Source organism: Notamacropus eugenii, chromosome 6 (assembly GCF_028372415.1).
Source record: "Notamacropus eugenii isolate mMacEug1 chromosome 6, mMacEug1.pri_v2, whole genome shotgun sequence".
Lineage (NCBI taxonomy): Eukaryota > Metazoa > Chordata > Mammalia > Diprotodontia > Macropodidae > Notamacropus > Notamacropus eugenii.
In genome coordinates, this window is record NC_092877.1 from 305,005,825 (window position 1) to 305,022,188 (window position 16,364).

At 38.7% G+C, this 16,364-nt stretch overlaps 1 long non-coding RNA gene across 1 annotated transcript; it reads left to right on the forward strand.

The window, feature by feature from the left end:
* The first annotated feature begins 8,996 nt into the window (after positions 1–8,996).
* Positions 8,997–13,975, forward strand: LOC140509669 (uncharacterized). The gene is made up of 2 exons (XR_011968873.1): positions 8,997–10,620; positions 13,686–13,975. It is a non-coding gene; the product is annotated as an uncharacterized lncRNA (long non-coding RNA).
* The last annotated feature ends 2,389 nt before the right edge of the window (positions 13,976–16,364 follow it).

Here is a 16,364-nt window from a genome sequence, read left to right on the forward strand (position 1 = left end):
AGAGGTTCTATTCTCTCTGCTGTGAGGAGAAGCTATATTTTGTTATCTCTTCTTTAAGGACCTTTACTGGCCTTTTTATCACTCAGAGTTCAATTTCCTTTCATTTATTTTTACATTTTCATTCTTTTACTCATTGTATATAGCTCTGCTTATCTTGCCCTGTTCATACAAATCTTCTAGTTTCTCTGAAATCCTCATATTTGTAATTTCATACTTCATAACAATATTTCTTTGTGGTCATATACCATAGGTTTTTTCAGACATTCATTCACCAATCAATCAACACTCACTTCATTTGCAGTTCTTTCCTACCACAGAGTCTGTTATTAATATTTTGGTATTTTTTGGACCTTGGTATCTGTCTTTGACTCCTTTGGCAGAATATGCCTAGTAGCAGAATTGCTGTATCAAAGTATGGACAGTTAAAAATTTTTTTCTTGTAATTCCTTATTGAAGTTGTGATCACTTTTCATCTCTATCAATAGTCTATCAGAATGCCTACCTTTCTCCAGTTCTGCTAACATTGGCCATTCCTGTCTTTTGTAATCCTTGCCAATCTGCATCAAATGAGGTGAATTGTCTTTTTTTATTTTTATTTTATTTATTTTAAAAATTTATTTATTTTTAGTTTTCAGCATTCATTTCCACAAGATTTTGAGTTTCAAACTTTCTCCCCATCTCTCCCCTTCCCACCACCCCAAGACACTGTGCATTCTGATTACCTCTTCCCCCAATCTACCCTCCCTTCTATCACACTCCTCCCTTCCCTTATCCCCATCTCCTCTATTTTCATGTAGAGCAAGATAGATTTTTATACCCCATTACCTGTATTTCTTATTTCCCAGTTGCTTGTAAAAGCAATTTTTAACATTTGTTTTTAAAACTTTGAGTTCCAACTTCTTTCCCCTCCTCCCTCCCCACCCATTCCCACTGAGAAGGCAAGCAATTCAATATAGATTATACATGTGTAGTTATGCAAAAGATTTCCATAAAAGTCATGCTGTGAAAGACTAAATATATTTCCCTCCATCCTATCCTGCCCCCCACTTATTCTGTTCTCTCTTTTGACTTTGTCCCTCCCCAAAAGTATTTACTTCTAATTACTCACTCCTCCCATTTTCCCTCCCTTCTATCATCCCCTACACCACTTATGCCCTTCTCCCCTACTTTTCTGTAGTGTAAGATAGATTTTCATACCAAATTGTGTGTGCGTTATTCCCTCCGTAAGCCAAATATGATGAGAGTAAGCTTCACTTTTTCCCTCTCACCTCCCCCCTTTTTCCCTCCATTGAAAAAACTTTTTCTTGCCTCTTTTATGAGAGAGAATTTGCCCCATTCCATTTCTCCCTTTCTCCTCCCGATATATTCCTGTCTCGAGGTGAGTTGTCTTAATGTGCATTTCTTACTATATATGAATCGGAACATGTATTCCTGTGTTCATTTATAATTTTCAAATCTTTTCATATCCTTTAATCACTTACTTATGTATTAGGTAAGTAGCTCTTGTTATTTATGTTAATTTCCTATATTTATTATTATGTAAATTATATATATACATATATTTTCCTATATATTTGGGATATCAGACTGTTGTCATATTTGAGGCAAATATTTTCCCTATTCTATTGTTTCTCACAGCTCTCTTCTTTATTTTGTCATTGATTTTAGTTATGCAGAAACTTTTTATTTTTCTGTAGTGAAATTTGTTTTTAATTTGTTTGCTAATCTCTCTAACCCTTTTTCTGGTTAGGAATTCTCTCCTAGACATAGTTGTGAAAGGTACTTGATTTTATTTTCTTCTATTGTTTGGTGTTATATTGATTTTGAGCTAATGATGATATACAGTACTCCACAATGTCTGGCAATTTGTCTTGTTGCCCCAGAGAAACCTTTTCACTAGGTCTCCAATTATTTTGATTAGTAACTGCCTTTACCTGCACAAGACAGTTATTCCAAGATGATTCCAGCTACAATGTTGCACTTCAATCCCCACTCTTCAGCTATCTCCTTCACAGCCTTGCCAACCACACCTCTCCTATAACTTTCCTCCCTACCCCTTCCAGGGTCATTGTTCATTGTTCCTGGATGAGGCGTGTCAATCCACTCCTTATGGCCCCACTCACCAACCCAATAACTTTCCTGACCAAAGTGCCCTTTCCTGGCCACCACTCCCTTTTGCATTTCTGACACAAAGTCAGCCCATCCCCCTTACTTCTCACGACCTTTAGTTTTTATATAATGTTTTGAAGGAAAAAGAGCAAATTTTTACCATCATCACCGTCAAGAGTAAAGAATCTCACAATGCTATGTTTTCACATTTTAAAATTTCTAGTTTTAGAAGGTCTAGTCTTTGGGAAAATATAGGTATATATAAAACTATAAAGTCATTTGGAAATTAGGATTTTGCTGAACCTCAGATTGGAATCCCTCTGGGGCAGTAGATTGAAAACATAGAAAATATGTTCTTAGCAGGAAAAGGAAGGTTTTGAAAAAGTTTGTAATATTCAAACATTTCTTACTATAGACTACTTCTCAAACAGGACTATTCACTGAATGGGCATTACCTCACCCTAAGTGAGTACCTAATAGACCTTGGTATAAAGGGGCCAAGGTCTCCCATTGCATCAGGAGTCATCTCTAGTCATCTTGATGAATATCTGCTCACTGGATTCAGATGGCTCTGGAGGAGAAGTGAGGCTGGTGACCTGCACAGCCCTCCCTCACTCAAAACAGAATCAAGTGCAAGTCTTGTCATCATTTCTGTATTGGTACGGTCTTCTTCGGCAACAAAGGATGAACACAACTATAGGGTATGAAAGTTTCTCAGATTGCATCTTTTCAGGGATTTTCTTTGATCCTATATATTCTTCTGTATCTCTGCCCCAAAGTAATACATAAGTATATGGATTCCTTTCTTGTATGGGCTATCACATTGGTCTCAAAAAACAGGGTGTTTTTTTTAAATCCTTAAAAAATTGATCAATGAACCTTTTTTAAACATCACTATCACTTCCAAATGACTCCTTTGGCATTTTCTCCCACCCCCAACCATTAGGAAAAATACCCCATATCAACCCATTGGCCATAGTGGATGGGGCAATGCCCTATTCCTCACTGGTCGGCTGGCCACTGTTTGCTTCACCTAATCTATCAGTCTGCTGAAGCCATAACTCATTCTTTTTCAAGAGGTTTGCAGTGTGGACACTTTCGAGATCTGTTATTTCTTTACTCTCAGATTGGCTGCTCACTTAGCAACTTTCAGTTCAGTTAACTTTCTGCTAACATAGCCTCTTTTTTCCTCCTGTAAAAACTCTTAGAAAAGTTTTCTGTAGCTGCTTTTTCTTGGTCATGTGCTTGGAGAATATTTTTTTAATAGCACAGCTCACTACTTAGTTTTATTTTATGGGATCCACATCACTGCCTCAACTCCTCAGCAGCATCTCAGGACAGCTACATTAAGATTCAACTTAGTCTCTATTTGCCCTTTTCATTCCTACAAGAGAAAATCCTGTCATCAGATCTAGTGTCCCATGAGTATTATGCATTAAATGACACTTCAGGGTATATCCTGACTTCTTTAAACAAAAGAACTCTCCTGCATAGTGCAAAGGAAGAGTCTTCTTGGGGATCATTTGCACATTGCCCTGGGAATACAGTGCTCACTTCTTTGGGAAGGCAATCTAGGATTATACAGTAAGAGTTATAAAAATATGTGTGCCCTTTGACCAAATGGGTCAACTACTGGGATTGCAAATAACCTATGGAGATTATTGACAGGAAAAAAGAGGAGACAATATGGCGTAGTGGAAAGAATACTGGATTTGATGTTAAGAAGTACTGAGTCTGACTCCCAGCTCAGCCACTTTCTACTTGCAAGACCTCGAACAAGTGACTTAACTGCTCAGTCTCAGTGTCCTCATCTGTACAAAGAGGGGGTGGCTTTCGGTGATGCTAAGCATCCTTCCCATTCTAAATCTATCATATGGTAGAGATGCCCCGGATTCAATGTTCTAAAGTGAGGCTGGCTACACTTCTCCTTTCAGGGTTCCAAAGAAGAGGTGTCAAACCCATAATCCATCCTTCAAATTGCATTTGACCCATAACACTTCCCATGTTCCCCAGGAAGTTCTGACCCAAATTAAAATGTAATTGTGAAATATTTAACAAATAAGTAAAAATGCAAGAAAACATGTATAACATTATATTTTAAAACTGTCAGCACGTGGCTGCAGGGATCCTTATGAATGATTAGTGTCCCCATTTCTATACGAGTTTGACTCCACTGCCCTAGAGAATCTCTTAGAGGCCTAAGGTGTCTCTTCTTTAATGCAATCAATTCGAGCTATAGGTAGAGCCAGAACTGGTGATTTGGTAATATCCAACTGGGATGCATCCAAAAGGCACTAAATGGCCAAAGGTGAAACTGGTATTCGTTACAAACTGGCTGCGTTAAGTGAGGAGGTAAGGACTAACCTTTAGGCAGACAGAGAGGCCTCAGGCTCCTCAGGTAGCCAGTAGGAACATGGCCCTGGTGGTGGTGTCCAGGGGCATTGTCTTAACAGTTTGCTGCCAATGATTTTAATGCCCCAGTTCCAATGAACACCAATTAGTTATCTATAGCATATAATATAGTAAGAACAGAAACACAATATTTCCCCCAACACCTAGGAGTACCATCTCCTTATACCACCTAAGACCCTGAAGAGAGTGGGCTCAGACAGTGTGGTTTCTGCATAGTATTTGCCCACCAGGTTCACTTCCAAATGTGGCATCATTGAGGGACCGATGACTCTGCATCTCTGCTATTGTTGGACTGGGCCAGGCAAGGTAATCAGGACTTTGCTCCTCACCATCTGTCCTATCATGGACTTTAGCTCCTGGCCTTCTAGTTCATTCTTTTGGCTTAGAAAGCTCACAATACGATAACCATCTTCAGTTTCCTTCAGATATACAACAAGAAGAAACAACACCAGGGCCATGTTCCTACTGGCTACCTGAGGGGCCTGAGGCCTCTCTGTCTGCCTAAAGGTTAGTCCTTACCTCCTCACTTAACGCAGCCAGTTTGTAACGAATACCAGTCTCACCTTTGGCCATTTAGTGCCTTTTGGGTGCATCCCAGTTGGATATTACCAAATCACCAGTTCTGGCTCTACCTATAGCTGACTGGAACTGATTACAGAATGTCTGTGCATGCTCCAAATCAGGGATCAGGTTATCTCCAGCATACATTATCGTCTCTTTCCAGAAGTAGTTTTCCCAGATTCCTCTACATGGCAATCACTCCTCAGATTCAATACAAAGATTTGTCTGTTCACAAACATGCCTATCTTCATACTATGTAATTTTTTAAAAACTGGACACAATTTAGATGTTCAATGATTGGACAACAGATGAACAAATTAAAGTTATAGGATCACTGACTTAATGTTGGAAAAGACCTTGGAAGTCATCTTGTCCAATCATATTAAAGTCCGTTGTTCAGTGGAGTCCTACTCTGTGACTCTATTAGGATTTTCTTGGCAAAGGTACTGGAGTAGTTTGCCATTTCCTTCTTGGGCTCATCTTACAGATAATAAAATAGAGGCAAACAGCGTTAAATGACTTGGCCAGAGTCATGCTGTTTTCTGAGTGTCTAAGGCCAGATTTGAACTCAAGAAGGTGAGTCTTCTTGATTCCAAACCCAGTGTTCTATCCATTGTGCCACCCAGACCTCCCATGTTAAAGGCTAAACAGTTATTGAATAGCAGAGGTGAGATTCAAATTTGGGCCTTCTAAATATCAGGTGGTATAGAGATTTCTCAAACATCCATCAATGCAGATCTGTGAAACCAGTTCACAAGGTCTAGTTTCTGTGCATAAAGATGCTGAAAATGGACATGTTTTGATTTTCTCCTGAAATGCTTTTTTCTAGCCTTACTTTTAAATTTTTATTTTTCCAATTAATAAGAATTTATTTTCTCTTTTTCCATCTTCTAGAATTGTGGCTGGTCATGAAATGTCTCTGAGTTCTTAAGTCTTTCGAAGTTGTTTGTCTTTATAATTGTATTGTTAATGTGTAAATTGTCCTGCCGATTCTGTTCAGGTCCTGTCGGTTCAAACACATCTTCCCAATTTTCTCTGAAATTGTCTTTTCATACATTCTTAGGACATATTAGTGTTTATTTAGCCATTCCATACTAGATGAACATTCTCTCAATATTCACTTCTTTGCACCTTCAAAAAAGAGTGGTTTAATCTTATTTAGAAGAGATGTAAGTAGATGGTTTACAACCTGATTTGAGAAGACCAATCTATGATTCACTATAGGACTGAAACTCTCTGGAACATGAATTGAGTTGGGTTCAGAATTAAGTAAGAGGAAGAGAGAGAGGCCTGATTGCATTTGGGGAACTATGCTGTGCTTTTAACACTGCTTAGCTGTGTCCCAGTGCTATGTGGTTGCAATATTAAAATACAATCTCCAAAAAATAAATGCAACCCAAATTGTAACAAGGAGACAGATGCATGGCGGGCACAAAGAAGCTGAAGCATAGTTCTGGTGATGATCTACCCCCAATAAGTGATGTGAGGTATATCACTGAGGAGGTGAGAACCCTTCATGTGGCATAAACAAATGGACAACTTGAGCACTCCATTGGTCATCTCAAAATGTCATAAGAGTCAGATAGAGGAAGGTTACCAGCACAGTGCAAGACTCTGCTGTGGAGGGTTTATGAGAAAACACAGATAGGAAGCATACAGAGGGAGAAGATATGGAGGGGTTATGAACTTGAAAGAATGAATGTATTGATGAACAAATAGATCTCATTTGAAATAGTAAAGCATAAAGAGAAAGGGCAAAGATTAGGTACTGTCATGAGAAGGTGCTATGAAACAAAGGTATAGTTCTGCACTAAGGCGATAAGGGGGAAAGGTTTATATGTGTACATGTTTGCTGTGTCCATACACATTTGCTTTGTGTATGTTTGGTGTGTGTATATATACACATACGTATATATGTTTGGTGTGAGCACCTTGGGAGTTGGCTGTTATGCAAATTTTGTAAAGACGCAGCCTTATGTTGTATTCTATTTATCCATTTAACTGACCAACATGCATTAAGAACCTATCGTAACAGGAGCAAGTTTAAAGTCAAATTCTGATGAATTGTAATAACCATTAAACTAACTGTGAAACATACTTCTTTCCTCACTTTTAGTAGAGAGCTGCTTGACTCAAGATGCATGCTGCTGCCAGGGTGGCCCTGTTAATTGACTTTGCTTAATTATTAAAATAAAATATTATCATAAGCAGAGCATGGAATTTCAGGAAATTACTGAGGCATAAGGCATCCATGAAACTTGTTTCTGTTTAAGGGGCTTACTATAAAAGCATAGTCCTAAAAAGGGGAGGGGGCAGGAGAGATACAATCTTGAAATTAACATACTAATAGAGGAATAACACATACTCAATTAGCTAATACACAAACTAAATAAGTTTATTGTTTAATTATGGGTTTCATATATATGCACGTATATATGAGATTTCATTGGCCTCTGAATTCAAAAGTTCAGTTAATAGTGAATCAGATGATGTCTCAGGTCCCTATCAGCTTGAATATTCTATGATAAAATGTCTTATAATATACACTATCTCAACCAGTGTCTAAAAGCTTCTTATATGTCTTTATAACAGACACCATCCAACCAGTATCTAGAGACTTTTGTGCTAAGCAGCCTTTGGGGAGGATGTGGGGGAGGGGGACATAATAATTTTAATATTTCTAAATCCTGTGGTGGAACTGGGAGTATTTTCATTTCCTGATACCGTCTCTAACATTCACTGCACACTGCTCCTTTATCAGTTGTAGACACGATGCAATCAATGGATTTTCTGGGGAAGGGAGGTGTCTCTCAACATAAGTTTAACTTCTGTTCTCATTGTATTTTCAGTTTACCTAACAGTTATGACCCAAGCCTTTTACAATTTACCTCCTTCCAGCAGGACTGTTCTGTGGAGATTAATTCATTAGTCTACGTTTGCAAAGCAGTTGGAAATGAGAAAGCATTAAGCAAATAACATTTTTTATGTTTTTAATTAAAAGGTAATAAGGGAAGAGTATCTTGTACCACCTAGAACTCTGCAAACTCACATTTTGCTGCTGTGACAATCCCTGCAGCCTTTTCCTAGTATCAGCCAATAAACTGTCCTCCCTCCTCCTTCATCCTCTCTTCTCCTATCCATCCCTGCCTTTAGAACATGACAACACCTAGAATCACCTCCTAGGTAATAGAAAAGAAGCTGTGTATACACCCATCCTTAGTTTTAAAGGAACAGGCTGCCTAGGGGAGATGAAATTTTTATCGATACCTTTGTTTTTACATCTCATTAACTTCCATATTTATCCCACCTAACCTCCAAACTTGTGAGCCATGCATTGTTACAAAATTAAAGAAAAAGGAAAGGATGAAAAAATGCCGCCTAGAAAACCAAACACTATGTATGCTAGTATATGCTAAATTTTGTAGCTACGGTCCTCCACTTCTGAAAAAAAAGGAGGGTGCATTTTATAATCTGTTTTCTGGGCCAAGTTTAATGATAGCAGAGGATAGCATTTCTTTCTGGTTAATTGTTCTTTCCATTTCCATTGCTTCATCACTGTTTCTCATTTTCCTGTATCTGCTTACTTCACTCTCAGTTGGTTCATGTAACTCTTCCCATGCATCTCTCAGAAGCGATTTGCCCAAGATCACATAAGTAACAAATTGTACAATTAGAATCCAAATCCTCTGATGCCAAGACCAATGGTCTTTATAAGGGAGGAAACAATGGCTCCAGATAATAAAGTCAAGGCATAGGAAATTGAAGGGTACTCTTTAGGCAAAGGGGAGTCCCCAAAGATTGGTAAGCGGAGCACAGACATGACCAGATATGTGTGGGATTGAAGACTGGTCTGTCAGCCATATGAAGGATGAATTAGAGAATGGGGTAGAGAGACTAGACACTAAGAAGTTTTGGTGGAAGTTATTAGATTAAATTAAATAAGCATTAAATAAGTATCCACTTTATGGCAAGTGAAATGAAGGAAAAGGGTGAAAAATAACTTGAAGGGTTGTTTTTTTTTGTCATAGAGAACCAGGATGTGATGACACTAACAGAAATATTATAGTACAAGGAGACACACATTTAGAGGGAAAGATGAGCTCAGGTTTTTGACCTGTTGACTTTGAGGTAACACTGGAACATGTTGTCATCCCCACAGAATAGAAACTTCTTAAGGGCAGGTAATGTTTTGTTTTTCTTTATATCCTCAGCACCTAGAAAAAGCAAGTGTAGCATTGGGAATACAGAGTTGGGAAGATCTGGGTTCAAGTCCTCTCTCTGACAACATATGAGCCTGGGTACGTTGTTTTATCTCTCAGCACCCTAGGCAACTTTAAAATTTTAAGTTACAAAGCCTGTGCCATTCAGTATTGGTAGGGAAAATGTACCACGAGGATTTCCCTTTCTTGTTCAGTTTTCAGTCTTGACTCCATTTAGGGTTTTCTTGAAAAAGATACTGTAGCGATTTGCCATTTCTTTCTCCAGCTCATTTTACAGATGAGGAAAATGAAGCATATGGGGGTAAGTGACTTGCCCAGGGTCATATAGCTAGTAAGTGTCTGAGGCTGCATTTGAACTCAGGAAAACGATTCTTCCTGACTCCAAGCCCTGAACCACCAGGACTTCCCTATACCATTGAAATACTAGGTCCTATTTAAAAAAATAAAAACACAGTGCTTGACTTTTAGCAGTGAATGTCTAATAAATGTTTATTGATTAGCTATTCTGTGACAAAGATTCAAGGTTTCATCAGTAATGCTTTTTCTTTTCTTCTTTGTATACAGGCATGCCTGTGTCTGTTGATGTTAAGTTCATAATAAAAAATCTGTTTGTTGATTGATGAATTGATTGTAGTAAGCTGGAGATGAAGGGACCTCAGGCCTGGAGACAATTTGGTACCTCACCATTTGATGTTGGAGCCAGAAGGGAGCTTAAATATAACTAACCCAATTTCCCTCACTTTGTAGATGAGGAAACTGAGGCCCTATAAGGTACATCTGCTCAGAAGTGACCATCCCCACCCCCCATATACCCCAAGCGTGTAAGAGTGAATGAGATTGCTAAAGAAGAAAACAGAGTCCAAGAACAGAACTTTGGGAACAATGTTAGGAGTGAGGAGAAGGAGTAGTGAAGGGGGAAGCCATCCAATTTTTAGCCATCTAGTAGGAACGATTAAAGTGGCTAATAGTGAGCTGGCAGCTGACACACATTGTATTTAGGCAATAAAAGAAAAGTTAGCTGCAGACAGTTTGGTGCCTTTTTGTGATTTGTTTTGTTACCTTGAGACAGCTCTGGGATCAAAAAGCCCAGGCCACGAGGCAGAGGAAGCAAGCACAAATGCCTGGGAGCACCACTTTCTCAGTTATCGCCTCTCTGCACAGTCTCTAGGGTGGTGTTAAGAGAATAGTAAATACAGTAGGTGCTGGTGGCCCAGATGAGTTATGGCTATTCCTCTGGGATGTCAGGATGCTCTGAAACCCGGACAGGAATGTCTCAGCTGCTCAGCTCCTGAGGTTTTTCAATGCAGGCAGGTTGCAGGTAAGAGGGCTTGGAAGGGCTTGCTTTTTGCTTAGCAAACTGCCCTAGTGACTCAGTCCCAATTGGCCACCTTTGTTGTACTTAGCCTTCATATTTCCCCAGCCCACCGAGCAGCCTTTCAAGTTAATGGGCTGGAAACAGTCTCATTGTTCTTTGGTTGGAAGACTAGCCTGAAGGGGACCCCTCAAGTCTAATCTCCTTTCTCTGGCTGCATGTCTATAGCAACTAGTGGGTTAATAGGTGGGTGCTCAGAGCAGGATTAAAATAGTTTTGTGGGATGTTCAAATTCAGGCATTAGCATCTTTTCATTTAATAAGTATTTACTTTGCATTTGCAAGTTGCCCATTTTCTGCAGTGATTTTCTTTTTCACTGGGGGATTGTAAGTGGCTGCACTCTTTGGGGGCTGGTAGAAAATGAATGAAAAAAAAAAACCTGATGCTTATGGGACAGCATACCTTCCTTTCCCTCCTTTTCTCTCCTTCCTATCCCATGTCCCTGGGGCCTGAGCACTGTCTGTTTTATTAGGCCCAAAGAGTGAATGGAATAGATATAATCTGTCTTGCTGAATCCCCTCTCTGCCCCAAACACCCTTTCTATGTATGATCTCCCCTATAAAATGTTCCTTCATGCTGCTCACCAGTTCTGTGAAGAGTTTCTGATTCCTGTGTCTTATTTAGGCTTGCTTTCCCTACCAAAACCTTGTATTAGTCTAATATTACACTCCTTCTTAACAGTTAGAGCTGTCAAAGAATGAAATGGGATTGGGAGGTAGTGAGTTCCGTGACTCTAAGATTCTTTGACTAATGATTAGGGGATCAGTTTTAATTCATTCAGAAAGCTGGGGACCTCTCCACTCTTACCACAGGGTGGATGTCAAGGTGTAGGCTGAAACTCATTGTCTGTACAAAGTCCTGGGAACCAGCTAATGCCATGGAATTAGATGGGCAACCACCCTTTGAGTTAGTCCATACATGTATCTTGGACAGGTGCTAAATAATAATGATAATGAGCTGGACCAAGAATAATAATGATAGAATATTATGGAATATTAGAATGATAGAATACTAATGATGAGTTGAACCTAGAGCTGAGTAGGAGACTGAGCTGGATCACATTTACAAAATCAAAGGGCATTTTTAAAGATTTCATTTTCACTTAAGGTAATTCTCTAATGGTAGAGGGACGGAGAGCTCAGGCTAACCATTGATTTAAACTTGATTTAAAATAATACCCTGAACAGTTCATGCTTTTTGAAAAGTCCATTTTCTAAAAATCAAGACTAACAAATAGCTTTAATTCACTTGAGAAAGTGAAATTAAGTGTTAATATTGGTAATGCTCTAAATTTTAAAATACAATTGTGCATAATTATCCAACATCCATCTTTCATTTAACAATGGGGTCCAGGGCATTTTGTAATAGTGTTAGGACCCGCTATATCTAAATATCTATGATATAATGTATACAATGCAAATCTGAAAAGACTATATAAATGTCATTATGATGATTACTAATGATCCCCAGCCTCTTCCTGCTTGAAGACTTAAAAAAAAAGCCACCCATGCATTCTCCTTGTGAGTTATCTATATAGCTATAAATCACAGAACACCACTATCTCAGATGAATAAAGATTTTAGGTGACTTCCAATGGCACCTTTCCATTTACTGAGTGCCTTTCCATTGGCACTCAGTTGATGAAAAAACATGACAACCTTTTACCAGTGATGATTTGTGCTCAAAAAGTGGTGGGAAAAAAACATTCTTGAGGACTTGGCTGATGGGAAAGGGAGGTAGGCTAGCTATGTAGTAAGAAGGAGAAATAGCAAACAGGTTGGGTTCTGTGATGTTGACTGTAAATTCCTAAAAGGATCAGAAGAAGGTATTCGGTGCACTAGATGAATTCCTTCTGATGTATTTGCAGGAAGACGAGTGTCACTTGTATGAGAAGTCCTGATGGGATCTGTAGCACTGAAAGGGGTTCCCAACTGATGAGATCATGACTCCATCCAAGTACTGCAGTTGGGTAATTTGACTTTATTTGGATGCTCTGAAAGATTTGTGATCTTATTGGTGTGGGTGCTCTTATAATTTAAGCACCTCACAACTTTTCCAAATTTGATGAGTGGTGAAAAAAATCACCATCCTACAGCCAGCCTTCTGGTGAATGAGGCGATTTCTTTTCCCTTCCTGTACATCTTGTACAAATTGTTTTTCTTCCTTGGGCCTGTGATTTCATTGGTGTAGGAAGTCTCCTGTGAGACAGATCTTCTACGAGTGCAGTTTCATACCTTCTCTGTGACTTCCAGAGTTGCCTGGGTGCTGAGGGTCTCTTACACAGGATCACATGGTCAGTATAGGTCAGAGGTCAGTCTTTTAGTCACTATGCAACACTTTCTTCTGGGTTGATATGATCATAATAGTAGCTCACATTTATGCAGAACTTTAAGTTTTACAATGTGCTTTACTAACAGCAACACTGTAAGGGAGGGAGTAAAGTATTATCATTCCCATTTTACCAAAAAGGAGAAACTGAGGCGTGGACAGATTTAAGTGATTTGGTCACTAACTAGTTGCATAGCTCAATTTCTCTGGACCCCAGCTTCATCAATAAAATGAAGGGATCTAATTAAATGATATCTAGCCTTGAATCTATGATCCTAAATCAGAATCCAGTTATATACTGTCTCCTTAAAAACAGAGATCATAGTTGATATTCTAAAAGTACCCAGTATACAGCCGGGCATACATTGATTGACTGAACGTGTCTGTACCAATCCCATAGGTCCAGTGCTTATGGGAAACAATAACAGAACTTGAGTTCTCAGAGAGACTCAGTCTTTGAACTTTCTCAACCTGGGCAGAAATATACTTACCCAGGATCATGGGACCATAGAGGAAGAGTTGGAAGATATCCTACAGGTCATTTAGTCCAATATCCTCATTTAACAGATAAAGAGACTAAGACCTAAAAACCTTAAGTGACCTGTGCAAGGTAAATGACAGGACTTACATTTGAACCCAGGTCCTTGGTCTTCAGAACTAATGGTTTTCCCACTGCCTTCTAGCAGGATCACATATGTAATTCAACCAATCACTACTGTGCTTGTGGGACCAAGACTGAAAAGAATGGAGTAGACTGGAGGAAAACATCTTCGGAGACAATCTTTTGATGTCTTCCAGGCCATTTTCAGATGGCCAAGATCTTGCGCTTCAACCTCTACCTCAGATTCGGAACTCAATTCCCCACCCCAATTCCCAGCCTCTGGGGGACCCTGGGCTTCTGATAAGTGAGTATTTCCAGCTTGGATCTAGACCCACCAGTACTTCCTGAAAATCATCATCCCATGCTGCAATGTGAGTATGCTTCCAACCTCCTGCTTTTCCAATGCTAGCTCTAAGAACAGCAGTCAAATCAACACTACCATTCCTGGAAAGGATGTGCCAATCCATCACCCCAAGACTTCTATCACCTCTGTGACTTTCTTGTCTGGCATCCCTCTCTGTCTACCACTCCCCAAATGTGTATTCCCCTAAATTCTTTGAGGGCAAGGACTACTTTGCTTCCAGACTGTTAACCAATGTCTGGAACATAGTTAAGTGCTCCACAAATGCTTTTTTATTCATTAATCCCCCTTTCCAAAAATTTTGTTGGGAGTTAGGGCCTGGAAATAATATTCATATGACTGAGTGTCCAGCACACAGTGAGCCCTGAAGAAATATTTATTGAATTTAATTAAATTGGATCAGAGTAATTAATGTTAATCTAGCAATCTGATCACAAATCTAGATTTCTAGCATTCTACTTTTTTGCATTATAGGATTATGTAGATACAAAGAATCATAACTGTACTCACTGCATAACATGCCTCATTACAGATGTTTTTCTGTCTGATGTACCTTTGATAATCTCACATATTTGTGATGCAGGAAAAAAGAAAAGAATACAGAAGAGCTGAGCGAGAAGTCCAGACTCACTAACAAGTCTCAGTTTCTTCCTCTGTTGAATGTGGATAATTCTTATTCTGTCTACTACTTGTAAGAACCAAATAAAATAATATAGGTTAAAGGGCTTCATAAATTCAGCACAATTCAAAAGTGAACTTTTGAATCACAGAATATAAGAGTTGTAAGGGACCTTGGAGACCATCCAATCTAGAGTTTTCCAGCTACTGGTTAATAGCAAATTTTTATAGGACCATAAAACTTTTACTACCCATGTCCTTCAAAAATTGAATTCTTTTCCTCTTTCCTGTTTTCCCCACATACTACTCCTTCTACCCTGCCCCCTACTCCTTCCCAGAGTCTCAGTATCTCTCCTTCCTTAATGAATCTCCCACTATGCTGAAGAGGTAAAAATTTTTTACCATTCTGTAGCATAGTTTGATTGGGCAACACCGATTTTTTAAATAACTTCCTCACTTATAGCTGAGAAGTGGAAAGATTTCCATTTTGCCTTAAGGAATATGCCTAGTTAATAATAATGTTATCTAGCATTTATATATCATAGCTTAAAGTTTGCAGAGTGCTTTACATAGGTTAACTCACTTGACCTTTACAACAACCTTGTGAAGTAGGTGTTATTATTATCTTTATTTTACCACTGAAGAAACTGAGGCACAGAGAGTTTCAGTGGCTTGCCCAGGGATGGCACACTGAAAGGTCTGAGGTAAGATTTGCAATAGGTCTTCCTCACTCCCAAGTCCTATGCTTTATCCACTAAACTAAGGATTTCAAACATTGCTGGAAATACCCCTGCTGCCTGAATCAGATCAAAATGTAATTGGAAAATATTTGACAAAATAAATAAAAATAAAATAGAACAGAGATAATGTTAATGTCTGGTTTTCTAAGTCAATAGGCAGCCCACAGGGATTCTGATGAATCGCTTAGAAGTCCTGTTTCTATCTTCATCTGACACCACTGCTCCACATTACCTAGCTATAGAGGCAGAATTGGGTTTGGCAGTGATCTTTCCCTTACGTCATTCTGACTCTCAATACTTTTGTCATATTCATCTCATCTTTTGAACTTCAGATAGAAATTGAGGGCCAAGCTGCTCTCCTGTTAATGTGCTTTTACATTTAATGCTCTGCAGACTATTGCACAAGTGAACAAAACAATTGTTTTTTTGTAGCTAAATAGAAGTGTTAGGATGGGAGATCATCTCATGTAGGAACATTCACTGAAAGCATCCACAGGACAGCTAGCTCCCTCCAGTAGCAGATATGACATTAGAGAGGACGCACACCTCACCTGGTTCCCAAGGGATTTTGATGTCTTTGTTTGGAGTGATTTTTGCAAATTTTTCATTCTCTGAAGTTTTGATATTGATTATCACCACTTGGTATGGTAACATCTATTTAAAAAACTATTCTTGAGTTTTTCTGGGACTATATTATATTTGTTACCTTTGAAGCATTACCTGGCTCATTAGATTGACAAAGAATTCAAATCCTAATTTGAAATTATATTTGTGAATATTTGAAATATAATTTGAAATCACAATTTGAATAGTCATCATTTGACTATTCAATAATTTGAAATAATTTTCAAATCAAATCATAGTAGGGATGCAGACATATTGCCGACATATTGTTTTTACACAGTTGATGAAGGTATGAATTAGTTTAATGCTTTTTAGAACAATCTGGAAATGTTATTTTAAGATTTTGAAAGTAATTATACACTTTGATCCAGTGACTCCACTCCTAGAATTATGTCTTCTTAAGGTTGTTATAAGAAGG